The sequence below is a fragment of the Glycine max genome, chromosome 3 (assembly GCF_000004515.6).
Source record: "Glycine max cultivar Williams 82 chromosome 3, Glycine_max_v4.0, whole genome shotgun sequence".
Classification (NCBI taxonomy): Eukaryota; Viridiplantae; Streptophyta; class Magnoliopsida; order Fabales; family Fabaceae; genus Glycine; species Glycine max.
The window spans coordinates 17,807,339-17,823,026 of NC_016090.4; the positions used below are offsets into that span (position 1 = coordinate 17,807,339).

Sequence of the window (15,688 nt, forward strand, 5' to 3'; positions counted from 1 at the left end):
CTTGGTTAATATTTTTTTAAGAAAAAATATATTATTTAAGAAAAAAATACAAAGTTCCGTTAATCAAATTAATTTTAAATAATTACATATTTTTTCTTTCCATTTATTTTCTCTTCTTCCTTTTTAAATAATTACATAATAAATGAGCGATAATTCATTTATTTTCTTTCCTTTTTAATTACATAATAATCAAATTAATTTTAAATAATTACATAATAAATGAGAGTTAATATTTTTTCTTTTCATTTATGTTCAGGAAAATTAATTCTCATTTATTATGTTAATATTTTAATTTTAATATATATTTTTTTCTTTTCTTTTTAAAATTCTTTTTAATTTTAGTATATACTTTTTTCCTATTTGGCCACTGCATACGCGCCACGTCAACAGCGAAACCCTCACCTGCAACCTAGCCTAGTTCGCTAATATCACCAGCGAAACCCATTGCTGCCGTGCCTGTTGTCAACGTGATGGGTGCCTGTTTTGCCAACCCCAATGGCGAAATGTCATGCCTGTTTCGCCAACCCCACTAGCAAAATGTCATGTTGTCCCTACCACGTCATGTTTCACTTATAGTAATGGAAAAAAACTTTGAAAAACAGACCCCCTTGATAATTACTTTCAAAACAGACCCAGTTCCAGAAAAAGTTTGTAAAACTGACCCCCTGCGGTCAATTTGCCCTTACATGGCCCTAAGGCTGCTGCCTTGATGGCGCGACAGCCATGGCTCTGCACTTTGTCATGGCTTTGTAAATGGATGATGATTTTTTTTTTAGGAGAATGGATGATGACTTGATGAGTAGTCTTTAGGATTAATATATGGATTTGTTTGGGTAAGATCCTCTAAAAGAACTTCTAGGAAAAAAAAATAAGAAGAAAAAAAATAAAATGAATTTCTTTATAAATTAAAATGAATTTTTCATTAGTTAACCATTAATTAATTTTTTAGATGTGTTTTCATCTTTTGGAAAAATTATATGAATTTTTTTTTACAAATTAACTAATCAATTAGTTAATAAAGAACTCATTTTAGCTTATAAAGAAATTAATTTCCTTTTAGAAAAATACATCCAAAGATACCCTTATATGATCAACTTTCTTAATTGCAGCATCCCTTGGAGAAGGTATGTGCTGAACAAGCATATCGGTGAAACCCAAATTAAATTAGCTGGACCGAAAACTGAGCTACATGCCAACCTTAGCAAAGGCCTAACATTTAATCGGTAAGCTGAATTACTTAGAGTGACACCAAGTTCAGCAAGTGTTGTCTCTACACTCTTTTTATTATGTTCCTCGATCACCTGGCTATATATCTTGTAAAGTGGCTCCAGCACAAACTCCACAAGAGATCGCTCCCCTCTACTGGGAGGGGGTTTCATTTTGAAGGATGAAAAATAATTATTCTCCAAAGCTGAGAAGCACATTTATTAGCCTCCAAATTAGGAATTCCATGCAGCTCCCCATACAACTTAGCAAATGACTGCAATGTAAAGGACCATCCAGCAAGTAGCACTAGCAAAACAAAACATTTCCAGCAACTGGATCCACAACTTGAACATCACCAGCAGCAGATATTTGAGTATTAATAACTTTCAAAGTAAGCCTTAGTTTATGATAAGCATCCTTTGGCGGTGACAGCTTAAGCTCACTTATAAGCCTGTCAACCTAAAGCCAAAACACAAAACAATAAGATTAAGATCTCTCCCTCAACATCAAAAGCAAGAATTAATCAATTACCTACGAGAAATGCTAAGAACACTCTCTCTAACACACTCTTTTGAACACACTATATTCTATTGGTTGAAATTCATTGAAAGTTACAACATTTTGTGGGTCCCACATATAAAAAGAGAAATTCAATCATCAAACATAAATGCATTATCATTTATCTTTGTCTGATGGTGGTGCAAATGTAGGCAATATCTCTTTCCAAAAGAACTCCAATTGTGCTTGCATCTGCAATTGCATTTGTGCCTACATCTGTAACTGCATGCTCGTCATTTATGTTTGCATTTGTGTCGACAATGGTTGCTACAATGATTTTGTTTGTATTTGTAGTTGTGTTTGCATCTGCTCCTGCATTTGAGACATTCATGTAACTATTGCAATGATGTCTTCGGTGGATTGTGTAGGATTTGTAGAAGATGGACCTACAAATGTTGAAGGCGAACCCTATGGAGAACCACTAATAAGCTCCAAGCTATTACCCATGTCGTGGATTCTATCCTTTTTGTTTTCACCAGCCACTTGTAACGAAATGTTAGAGTAGACTGTAAGATGTTTTTGATTTATCTTCTCCATATTTCTCTATTACAACATTTTCATAGGTTTCCTAGAGAACATTAATAAAATTTTAGTAAGATAGTAATAGCAAACCAATGAACAAAGACAATATCAATAAGAAAATACTTACAATGAAGTTCTTAACTTTGCTAGAGACATATTCCCCATCTTTTATCTTATGCACTTTGTTGTACAATTCACTATAAGTAACACGATGCCTGTGCTTGTCCTCTTGTGATAACATAATAAGCAAAATCTTACTACATAGATCAAGTCTCTTACTAAGTAAATGCTTATGAATCCCTACTACTACAATTTGCAATGAATAGATTACAGATTTCCAATTCCAACTTGGTAGATGCAAAGATAAGACTATATATAGTTGTTGATGTTTCATCCCAAAATAACACTAATCACACAACTTGGAAGATTACCCCTTTTCCCCTATCAACAATTGATATCATGAAACCTTGACAAATAAATAATAATCATTCCACCAATTATCATGGCATAAAAAAACATAACATGAAATAAATATCATATTTAAATGCTGAATGTGAATGGAAAAAACTAATTACCATCATTTTCAAGGTTTTCCTGAAACTTCTAGATTATTCTGTATGCACCATGGCTTCATGCTTGGCAGCTCTATTCATTTTGGCTTTAATAGATTTATTCTTCCACTCTGGTGTATTATAAATATCTACTAAGTCATCCATATTTCAATTCTCATTCTTCTTGGCCTTTGGCCCTTATAATTAGCAACATTAGATGCAAATTTTATTCCAAATCGTTCTTGCCATATTACGATCATAATTTATTTTGAATTTTTATTTTTCCTATACAAATGAAACTCAAATAAATTGATAGATATAGACATAGATAGAATAATAAACTCATAATTACTTACGACAAAATTATTGAATAAGCTTTCCTTCATTCTTGGACAATATTTTTTTTTTTTCCAATTTTCAGCTGGCTTAAGCATTCTTATGAGTAACTCAGATATGATGTCTCGAGTCACATCTGGATCAAACCTCTTCTTATAAGACCAATCAATTCACAAAATCACAAATTAGTAACATCAATTTGAAACACAAATTAAGTTCACTTTTACTTACAGATTATTAATGTCTTCCACAAATAAAGCAAGTCTCCTATCAACTTTAGTGTGAGAATCTACACTCGAAGGCTCCATTGTAGGTTGTGAGTCATTAAGTGACGGGATAACATCATCAATAAATGGACCACCACCAGATGAGTGACCATCATCAGATGATGGAACATTTCTAGAAGTAACACCTAAGATGAGAAAAGTGAAACAAAAAAATTAGCATACACACTTAAGTAAATTAAGATTTGAAAAATTAAGTCATTGTGCAAATATACCTTGTGAATGCAAAAGAGTATCTAGCAATGGAGGATTAGTGGGAGATTAAGTTGGCTAATGTGGATTACTAGTCAATGGAGGATCAATGAGAGATTGACTTGGCTGACGTGGATTAATGGTCTGACTTTGACCTCTTCCTTACCTTTTCCTCGAGTAGTCATGATTTGCATATAAAAAGACAATGAATTAATAAATCATAGGTTAATAATATATATATATATATATATATATATATATATATAAAAGAGAAATTACAACTTAAAATCAATACCATTAAAATAAAATTAAGACAGGTCAATCATAACTATCTTCACCGAATCATATAACTCCTCTTGAACTACTATCTCATTATTCTGAACTTCATCTATGTACTCAATATTATCATCTTTATACTCCTCATCATCATTATCATTGATAAATTCATCATGGTGTGTATTGTTCATCAAATCACATACTTCATTTATGTTTAATTCTTCCATTTGGCCATGTGGATCATACTATTGTATCGTCTCAACAAGAATATTGGGCATTCCTATGGATTCATCATCTTGAAAATATTTTGTAGAAATTGGCTCATTTGACATACCATCTTCATCATTCAATGTCTCAATCATAAACAATTTTGTTCTAACCTTGCAAGCTGCCCACCATTCATCATTGTTTATCTCCTTACTTTGTGGGTATCTTGTGTAGTACATTTGTTGTGCCTGTTTAGCCAATACAAATGGCTCATTGGAAAAAAGCTTTGGTTTATGCTTGACATCAACCAACCCATACTTTTCATCAACCTTAACACCATTTTTTGGGTCAAACTAGTGGTAGTGCATAATAATGACTTTGTTTTGATATCCAAGATACAAAAATTCTAATATCTTCTCAGCAATGCCATAATAGTCCAAATCATTTTCACCATATATATTTCCCCTAACACATATCCCACTATTCTAATATCTGTACACATTAACTATTAAGCCATTGTAAGAAGTCACAACCTTCAAAAAACCATAACTTAATTCTCGAATCATTTGATCATCAACTTGACATATACTCACCTATAAAAATTATAAAGATAAGAGTAAATATTTATCATTTAAGCTAAAGAGTATTAAATTGTACAATTTTATGGGAGACCGCTCACTTGATGTTTCAACCACCTACTGAAGTCTCTATCTCGAGCTTCCAACACATCATCCTATGAGATATTGGGATTTGTTTCCCTAAGCGAATCCTCAAATTTTTTATTAAAAATAATAATTAATAAGGAGAGTAATCAATTATAAATTACACAAATTGAGAAATAATGAAGCAAACTTACTGGAGATAGGGTTTGACTTCTTTGCAATTTACAATAACATATGTCTCAACAATTTGAAGTTCTTCATCTGTTAAGAATCTATTTTAACCTCTTCCAATAGTGTGACATAGGTATTTAAAAAGAGACAAGTTTTTACCAATTGTATCTCCACCACCAACATCATCCTGAGGAACTTGAGTGTGCCTTGTCTGAATGCTTGGATCAAAATACATAGAAGCAAAGCTAGAAATTACTTCCAAAATATATGTTTCACAAATAAATCCTTCAACCTTTGCCTTATTTAGAACTTTCCTTTTCAAGTACAACATGAATCTCTCAAAAGGATACATCCATCTGAATTGCCTAGGTCCTCCAACCATAGCTTCATAAGGGAGATGTACAACTAAATGTGATGAGGACACAACTAAGGACAAGGACCATGAAGCACTTGAAGGGCCCATGACCAGAGGCAGACTTAAACAGGCCCAACACATCATAGAGACAAGGCTGATCATTTGTATAGCTACCTTTGATGATGATTGAAGGCCCAAGTGGAGAAAGATGAAGGCCTAGAGGCAGAGGCACTACCAAGACTATTAATTGTTGCTGAAGGCCCAAACTAATTTAAAGGCCCAAGTTAAATATGTTTTTAGTTATAATTTTTATTTATTGTAATTTTGGCCCAAACTGTTTAGAAGACCCATGTCTATTTTTATCTTTTTGTTCAGATACATTATAAGTATTGGTTTTTGTTTTCAATAAAGGAACTTTTGGCATTTGATAAAATTTGGTGAGAGTTTCTCTTTGAGTTTCTTGTTGAACCAATCTCAGACTTATCAAGGTAATCCTTATGGCATCTACCCTGACTTATCTTCCTTCACTGGAAGTGGCGTCATCCAAATCTCCGTAGTCTGTATCAAACAATCCGCTCCTACTTAGGTTCAAATCATCTGGTATCAGAGCTTCGACTCTTGATACAGGTTCTATCCTATCCTATCCTATTTTTTTTCTTTGTAATTTGTCTAGGTTCGTGTTTTTGTCCTTGTTCTGTTATTTGCGTTCTTGTTTACATCTTGTTTCGTTCTTGTTTGCGTCTTGTGTTCTGTTATTTGTGTTCTTGTTCTTGTCACGTTCTTGTTCTTGTTTCTTGTGTCTTTCAAACTTTGTGCCAAAAAAAAATCTGTTTGAGTTTTTGTTTCTTGTTCTTGTGCCTGTCATATTGTATTCTGTCTTCTGTTCATAACTTTTGTTTCAGCCTATTCGAATTCTGTTTAGGGTAAGAATTGCCTAATTGCTGAATTGCTAAATTGTCAAATTTGCTTAATGATGATTGCCTATTGAACGAATTCTAATAGCTGGACGTCTGAAAAAAAAAGAAAAAAAAAAGAGAACGAAAAAAAAGAAAGAAAGAAAGAAAGAGAGAAAGAAAGAAAGACAAAAAAAGGAAACAGTTGCAAAAAAAAAGTTTGGAAGAGATTTGGGTGTTTGATCTTTGAACACGAAATTGAGGCATTTAGAGGTGTTTTTTTGGGAAAGAAAATCGTGGATCAAATCCCCTTATCTAGATTCTCCTCTAAATTCTGAGCGTTTTGATATATAGTGGGCCTCAAATGGACAACCATAGCAAAAGTTATGAGCATTTGAAGTTTACTTGTCCTATCTGTTGTCCTATCTATTATCCTATCTAATATCTTATCTGTTATCCTATCTAATATCTTATTTGTTATCCTATCTAATATCTTATCTATTATCCTATCTAATATCTTATTTGTTATCATATCTATTATCCAAATTAAAGCTAATCTATTATCCAAATCCAATCTAATATATTATTATCCAAATCAAGTCCAAGTTGTTATCCCAAATCAAATCTGTCTGTGATCATTATATTGTCTTTCCTTTTATTTTATATTACCTTGTGTGTCTAATTTGGTCCATCCAGGAACTTAAGAGGAAACACGAGTGGTAAAAGGCAAGAGAGAATACATTACACAAAAGCCTATTGAGAGCATCAAACATGAGTGTACTACCATCTAAGAGTTAAACACGTGAGTAGAGTGTGGTGAGGTCCTGAAACCCTTAATAGTTTTTATTGCACATTTTTTTTCCTGTTGAATTGTGGCTGGAGCAGGTAGTGGTGGTGACGAGTATCATCAATTGGACGGAGCTCAACGTCTGTTACTAGATGCGATGAATGCACAGATGCAACGCTTGTTGGACCGTACCAATGAAGAGGTCTATGGACGACTAGAAGTTTTGGAGAACCAAGCCAATCAGAATGCTAGACGAAATATAGATGGGAATAGAGGTAACAATGGCGGTAATGACGGACCGAGGCAGAACCGGGTGGAGGGAGTAAAGCTCAATGTTCCTCCCTTCAAAGGCAGAAGTGATCCAGATGCCTACCTGGACTAGGAAATGAAGATTGAGCATGTATTTGCCTGCAATGACTACACTGATGAGCAGAAAGTCAAGCTAGCAGCAGCTGAATTCTCCGACTATGCCCTTGTTTGATGGCATAAATACCAGAGAGAAATGCTGAGAGAGGAATGACAAGAGGTAGATACAAGGACTGAGATGAAAAAGATGATGAGAAAAAGGTATATGCCCACTAGCTATAACAAAACCATGCGACATAAACTCCAAGGGCTGTCCCAAGGGAATTTAACCGTGGAAGAATATTATAAAGAGATGGAAATGGCGTTAGTGAGGGCCAACATCGAAGAGGACTCCGAAGACACAATGGCTCGTTTCCTGAATGGTCTAAACCTTGAAATCAGAGATGTTGTTGAATTACAGGAGTATGTGGCGTTGGATGACTTGTTACATAGGGCGCTCTGGGTTGAACAACAAATTAAAAGAAAAAGTGTAACAAGGAGGAACTCACCCAATACTTACAACCAGAACTGGACCAACAGATCCAAGAAGGAGGGAGGTAATTCGTTCCGCCCTGCAGCCACATCCCCACATGGAAATTCAACAGCGTCCAGTGTAGGTGGAAGCAAACATAACACCTCCACTTCCTCATCCAATACTGGAACTAGAAACATAAAATGTTTCAAGTGCTTAGGCAGAGGACATATTGCTTCTGAATGTCCAACCAGGAGGACCATGATCATGAAGGCTGATGGAGAAATCACTTGTGAGTCTGAAATCAGTGAAGAAGAAGTGGAAGAAGAAGTGTATGAGGAGGAAGCTATGCTGGGTGATATGTTGATGGTGAGAAGGCTGTTGGGAAATCAAATGTAGCCACTGGATGACAATCAAAGAGAAAATATTTTCCACACCAGGTGTGTAATTAATGGTAAGTTGTGCTCTTTAATTGTTGATGGAGGAAGCTGTACCAATGTTGTAAGTTCCACATTAGTGACCAAACTAAATTTGGAAACTAAGCCCTATCCTAGACCATACAAACTTTAGTGGCTTAGTGAAAATGAAGAGGTAAAAGTGACTCAACAGGTTGAGGTGTGTCTCACCATTGGGAGATATAATGATAGGGTGCTGTGTGATGTGGTCCCAATGGAAGTGACCCATGTGCTGCTAGGAAGACTGTGGCAGTATGATACCCAGGCAGTGCATGATGGCTTCACCAACAAAATATCTTTCAAGCAAGCTGACAAGAAAATTGTTCTCAAACTGTTATCTCCTAAAGAGGTTTGTGAGGATCGAATAAAAATGAGAGAAAAGAAAAAGAGTGAGACACTTGAGAGGAAAAAGAGTGAAATACTTGAGAGGAAAAAGAGTGAAACACTTGAGAAGGAAAAAGAGAGGAAAGAAAAAGAGTGAAACACTTGAGAAGGAAAAAGAGAGGAAAGAAAAAGAGTGAAACACTTGAGAGGGAAAAGAGAGAAAACAAAAAGAGTGAAACACTTGAGGGAAAACAACTTTGTTTAGCAACAAAAAGGGAGGTAAGGAGGGTGCTTTGTGCGAGACAACCCCTCTATTTATTGTTTTCTCAACGTTAGATGTTGCATGCTAACCCAATTGATGAATTTAAATTGCCTTCTAGTATTCAGTCTCTTCTGCAGGATTTTGATGATGTGTTTCCAGCAAGTGTACCGGATGGTTTACCACCATTGAGGGGAATTGAGCATCACATTGATCTCATTCCAGAAGTGTCCTTGCCCAATCGGCCAGCTTATAGGAGCAACCCACAAGAAACTAAGGAGATCGAAAGGCAAGTGTCCGAACTCCTGAGCAAAGGTTGGGTGAGAGATAGTATGAGTCCATGCGCTGTACCTGTCATTCTAGTACCCAAGAAGGACGGATCATGGAGGATGTGTTCTGATTGTAGAGCCATAAACAACATCACCATCAAGTATAGACATCCAATTCCCAGGTTAGATGATCTTCTTGATGAACTGTATGGTGCATGTGTGTTTTCCAAAATTGATTTGAAAAGTGGCTATAATCAGATTAGAATTATAGAGGGAGATGAATGGAAAACTACCTTTAAAACAAAATATGGTTTGTATGAGTGGATGGTTATGCCATTTGGTTTGACTAATGCACCTAGTACTTTCATGAGATTTATGAACCATGTTTTAAGGGAATTTATTGGGAAATTTGTGGTGGTGTACTTTGATGTTATTCTTATCTATAGCACTAGTCTTGATTTGCATGCTGAACATTTGCAATCTGTTTTAAGATTGCTTAGGAAAGAAAAATTGTATGCCAACCTAGAAAAGTGCTCATTTTGTACTGATCATGTGGTGTTTTTGGGTTTTGTTGTTAGTGCTGAGGGAGTACGGGTGGATGTGGAAAAGGTTAAGGCCATCCAAGAATGGCCAACACCTAAGACCCTGAGTGAGGTAAGGGGATTTCATGGTTTAGCAAGTTTCTATAGGAGATTTGTTAAGGATTTTAGTACATTGGCTGCACCTCTAACTGAAATTGTTAAGAAGAATGTGGGTTTCAAATGGGGTAAGAAACAAGAAGAGGCCTTTGCTGCCCTCAAACATAGGTTAACTAATGCACCCATTCTTGCTATGCCTAATTTTGCAAAATCATTTGAAATTGAGTGTGATGCGTCAAATGTGGGTATTGGGGCTGTTTTGTTGCAAGAGGGACATCCGATAGCTTATTTTAGTGAAAAGTTAGGAGCCGCTGCCCTTAACTATTCAACTTATGATAAGGAATTGTATGCTTTGGTTAAAGCTTTACAAACTTGGTAGCATTACTTATTACCCAAAGAGTTTGTCATCCATAGTGATCACGAGTCCTTAAAATACTTAAAAGGCCAAGGAAAGCTTAATAAGAGGCATGCTAAGTGGGTAGAGTTTTTAGAGCAATTTCCATATGTCATCAAACATAAAAAAGGGAAAGGGAATGTAGTGGTTGATGCGCTGTCTAGGAGACATGCTTTACTTGCTATGCTTGAAACTAAACTGTTTGGTCTCGAGTCTTTGAAAGACATGTATGTGAATGATGTGGACTTTGCTGAAATTTTTGCTGCATGTGAAAAGTTTTCTGAAAATGGTTACTATAGGCATAATGGATTCTTGTTTAAAGCAAATAAATTGTGTGTGCCTAAGTGTTCCATTAGAGAGTTGCTTGTGAGTGAATCACATAAGGGGGGGTTGATGGGACACTTTGGGATTCAAAAGACCCTGGAAATTCTGCAAGAGCATTTCTTTTGGCCTCATATGAGGCGTGATGTGCATAAGTTTTGTGGTCATTGCATTGTGTGTAAACAAGCTCAATCTAAGGTTAAACCTCATGGATTGTATACTCCTTTGCCTATTCCTGAATATCCTTGGACTGACATTTCTATGGACTTTGTTTTGGGGCTGCCCAAAACCAAGAATGGAAAGGATTCTGTGTTTGTTGTTGTTGACAGGTTTTCTAAGATGGCACACTTCATCCCTTGCAAGAAAGTGGATGACGCTTGTCATGTGGCTTATTTGTTTTTCAAAGAAATAGTGCGGCTTCATGGATTACCGAGGAGCATTGTCAGTGATAGGGATGCAAAATTCCTTAGTCACTTTTGGAGGACCTTGTGGGGTAAGATTGGTACTAAATTGTTGTTTTCTACTACTTGTCACCCACAAATTGATGGTCAAACTGAGGTAGTCAATAGGACTTTAGGTACATTGCTTAGGACTGTTTTAAAGAAAAATATTAAATCTTGGGAAGCATGTTTGCCTCATGTCGAGTTTGCTTATAATCGGGCTGTCCATAGCACAACTAATTGTTCACCATTTGAGATAGTGTATGGATTTAATCCTTTGACTCCTCTTGATTTGTTGCCTATGCCTAACATTGCTATGTTTAAGCATAAGGACGCACAGGCTAAAGCTGAGTATGTGAAGAAGCTGCATGAGCAAGTGAAGGCTCAAATTGAAAAGAAAAATGCGAGCTATGCAAGGCAAGCCAACAAAAGCAGAAAGAAAGTCGTGCTTGAACCAGGTGATTGGGTTTGGGTACACCTGAGGAAGGAGAGGTTCCCAGAACATAGGAAGTCCAAGCTTCAACCTAGAGGAGACAGACCATTCCAAGTGTTGGAGAAGATCAACGATAATGCCTACAAGATTGACTTGCCTAGTGATTATAATGTAAGTGCCACTTTCAATGTGTCTGATCTATCTCTTTTTGATGCAGATAGAGGAGCCTTGGATTTAAGGACAAATCCTTTTCAAGAAGGAGGGAGTGATGAGGACATAACTAAGGACAAGGACCATGAAGCACTTGAAGGGCCCATGACCAGAGGCAGACTTAAACAGGCCCAACACGTCATAGAGACAAGGCTGGTCATTTGTATAGATGCCATTGATGATGATTGAAGGCCCAAGTGGAGAAAGATGAAGGCCCAGAGGCAGAGACACTACCAAGACTATTAATTTTTGCTGAAGGCCCAAGTTAAATATGTTTTTAGTTATAATTTTTATTTATTGTAATTTTGGCCCAAACTGTTTAGAAGGCCCATGTCTATTTTTATCTTTTTGTTCGGATACACTATAAGTATTGGTTTTTGTTTTCAATAAAGGAACTTTTGGCATTTGATAAAATTTGGTGAGAGTTTCTCTTTGAGTTCCTTGTTGAACCAATCTCAGACTTATCAAGGTAATCCTTGTGGCGTCTACCTTGACTTATCTTCCTTCACTGGAAGTGGCGTCATCCAAATCTCCGTAGCTTGTATCAAACGATCCGCTCCTACTCAGGTTCACATCAAAATGTTTCATCGAGTCAAAGAATGTTGATGGAAAAATCTTTTCTAGATTGCAAATTATTTCAATAATGGAATGTCTAACAATGGTAGTTGCACAAATCTTTTTGAAGAACAAGCTGAGTTCTATTAATACTTCCTATATAGGCCTTGACAACATATCACGAAAAGCCAAAGGAATTAGTCTTTGCATAAAAACATGACAATCATGACTTTTCGTTCCATATATCTTCCCTTCATCTATATTAATGCAACATGATATGTTGAATGCATACCCATTTGTAAACTTTATTTGTTTAACTCCACTCACATACCATTATTTTTTTATCGAGATTAAGACATATGTTGCCTTTGGTTTCTTAAACCTGTCATTCTCAACTATCAACTCTAAGTTGGGACGTTTACATATCACCTTCAAATATTCTCTTGCCTTTGCATTGCCTTTTGTCTTGTCCTTTATGTTCATGATAATGTTGAAGATGTTATCAAACACATTTTTTTCAACATGCATAACATCCAAATTATGTTGGATTAGATTAGTGGACCAATAAGACAATTTCCAAAATATGCTCTTGTTAAGTATTGTACCATGACCAGGTTGCTTTTGTTTACCTAATTTCAACCTGAAAGTGATTTCATTAAGCTAATTCACTTGAGTTAAGACATATGTCCCACTTAAATGTTGTGGAGGCAAAGAGTTTTCCATTGTTAACTTTTTAAAAGAGACGAAAATCGATGATGGCAATCAAACCAAGAAGGTTTCCTACCTTTTTTCAATACAAATGATTTACTATCCCCCATATAATAGGGACAAGCAAAAATCCCATGAGTGCTCCATCCAAACAACATTCCATAGGCTCGAAAATCACTTATTGTCAACAACAATGCTGCTTTCATAAAGAATTTTTCCTCTTCCGTTCATCAAAAGCGTTAACCTATCCTCCCATAAGATTTTTAACTCATCAATTAGAGACCTGAGATAGACATCTAAACGTCTACCAGGTGAATTTGGTCCAAGAATCACAAGAGTAAGAAATATGTATTCCTTTTTCATGCACATACTCAGGGGAAGATTGTATGGTGTGAGAAAAACTTACCAAGAGTATGGGGTACTTGAATTACCAAATGGATTAAACCCATTTGTGCAAAGCCCAAGTCTAACATTCCACAAATCTTGTGCAAATGTTAGATGTGTACATCCAAATTGTTTCCAAGCCTCACTATTAGCTGGATGTGTCATCACTGATTCATCATGCCGCATTTCATCCCATGCCGACGCATAATAATAAATTATATTTTATATAAATTAGTATATATAAATTAGTAAAATAAAAAAAATAAAAAAAACAGTTAATTTTTATGAAAATTGTAAGAAAAAATAGAAAACAATTAAAAATGAGAAGAAATAACAAATAAAACCCTACTTTAGAAATCACTTTATGGGGAACCAATTTCTAAAGTGCGTTTAAAAAAAAATAATTAAAACTATGCAAGTGAAAGATCTGTTTGGGAGAAATCGATTTCTAGTCTATCATCCATGTAAATATTTGTTCACATGTATTATTTGAGTAAATATTTATTTTGGTGTTTTTGAGGTGAAAAAAATCATAATATTGATTATGAAAATTGAAATCAATCACTAAAATCAAAATTAATGAGTAATAAGTTAAATAAAATGGAAATTAAAATTTTAAATTAGTTTAGGATATTAGGTAACAAATTTTTGTGTTTAACTTTTTAATACTAAATACTACCTGGTCATTAAATATAAATTAAATTTTAATTTGGAACAGTTAATTAAAATTTTAAATAAGCTGAACATTTTTTAAAGAAAAATATACACAATATATACATATTTAGATTTGGAGGGAAATTTTCCCTCTTGAATTTTTTATTATAAAAACTTTATTTAATTAGAATTGAAATAAAAAAATTGAGAACTTCTCCCATTCTCAGCCCATAGCGCGCACCGCCATGAATAGGTAGGTTTTTGTTTTCCCCAATTCTGAAAGTGCTTCTCTACTCTCTATCTCTCACTTTGCTTTTGCAATTTCGTGAATCAGAGTCTTTGCCTCGCAAGCTCCTTTTCTCGATTGTTGCTTCCAGGACCACCACGCCGTTGCCTTCTCCGCCTCCGCCTCTGATGGACTCATCTGAAGGTCTTCTTCAAATCTTCACTTTCATGTTGTTCTGTTTTGCTCACTGTTAGGTTAGGTGGAATGTATGTATGTTGTTGTGGATCATGGTGGCAACTGTGTAATTGGTGTGGCAGTGGTTTTGCTTAATTTGTTACAATAACTCTGTACAATTATTTTCTTCCCTCTATCACGTCGGTCGTTATTTCAAACTTAGGTGCAGAAATAACTATAGAAATTAAAGAGTAATATAAATATAATTTCTCTTATATCATGAAAGCAAAATTTCTCAAGAGGTTTCTTACCACACCCGAAAGGAGTAATTGTCATTCGCATATTACTTTTCTAATATAAAAATATCCCTCAGGCTAGCTAGAATGAAGTTGCTTGTGGCTATGCGATTACGTAAGTATGATGAGGTGGTGATAGAAGCCACATTTTCACAAAATTGATCAAAGGTAGGAAAATATTTCAAAAGATTTTAGCATCTAGAAAGAATAACTTGCATGATTGCTTATAAGTTATAACTTCTTTGATTTCATGACCCACCCTAGACCTGTTAGAGGCAATTATCATTTATAAGTTATCCAAATATAATAATAATTAATATTTATAAGTTATCCAAGCTAATAAATGCATATATTTAAATACTTAATATAAATATAATAATAATTAATAGTTTACCTATTATTTTATATCATTAATTAATATTTAAAATAAATAATGATAATAATATTAAATAATCATAAAATAAATAATGCATATATTTGGATAACTTCTTTGATTTCATGACCCACCCTAGACCTGTTAGATGCTCCTCCAAAAATAAACCATGTGCTTGACAATTCCAATTATCATCACAAAACTTTTATGGGAGGAGAAAGGAAGGAGAATGGTCCCTCCAAGTTAGTAAGTAATTATATTTGTCAAGACTCAAATTGCTTGCCTTCAAAAGATTGTCGAAAGCTCCAATCTTTGGGGGCAACATTATGTAAGAGTTATCCCATCACTACTTGTAACCTCAAATGAAAGAGGTTGGTTCTGTAGCAAAGCATTGACATGCCAGTTCTGATCCCAATTCCTACTCATGGGGAGCCAACCAGTTCTTGAACCTTTAACCCTCACTGTAACAATGTCTTCCTTGCCAGCCACATTGCTAATCAGTACCGAAATGAAGATTCTAGAACCAGTAATTGTAAACCGGATTCCCTCTTCTCTAGTACACTTTATCCTTCTCCAAACACAAATGCATCAATATATCAAAACTAATAGGAATAAAAAATACAAAGAGTTTAAAAGACAAGTAGTATAAGTGTAAAAGTTTGTATTGTATATCATTAATCATCATTCTTGAGAGTTTGTGTGCATGTATTATTTAAATAAAATGACAGTTTTTGTGCAAAATTTACTATACATGAGAG

General features: G+C 35.0%; 1 long non-coding RNA gene across 1 annotated transcript; it reads left to right on the plus strand.

The window, feature by feature from the left end:
- The first annotated feature begins 14,051 nt into the window (after window positions 1-14,051).
- Window positions 14,052-14,424, plus strand: LOC102667545 (uncharacterized). Its single transcript, XR_413506.3, has 2 exons — window positions 14,052-14,114; window positions 14,196-14,424. It is a non-coding gene; the product is annotated as an uncharacterized lncRNA (long non-coding RNA).
- The last annotated feature ends 1,264 nt before the right edge of the window (window positions 14,425-15,688 follow it).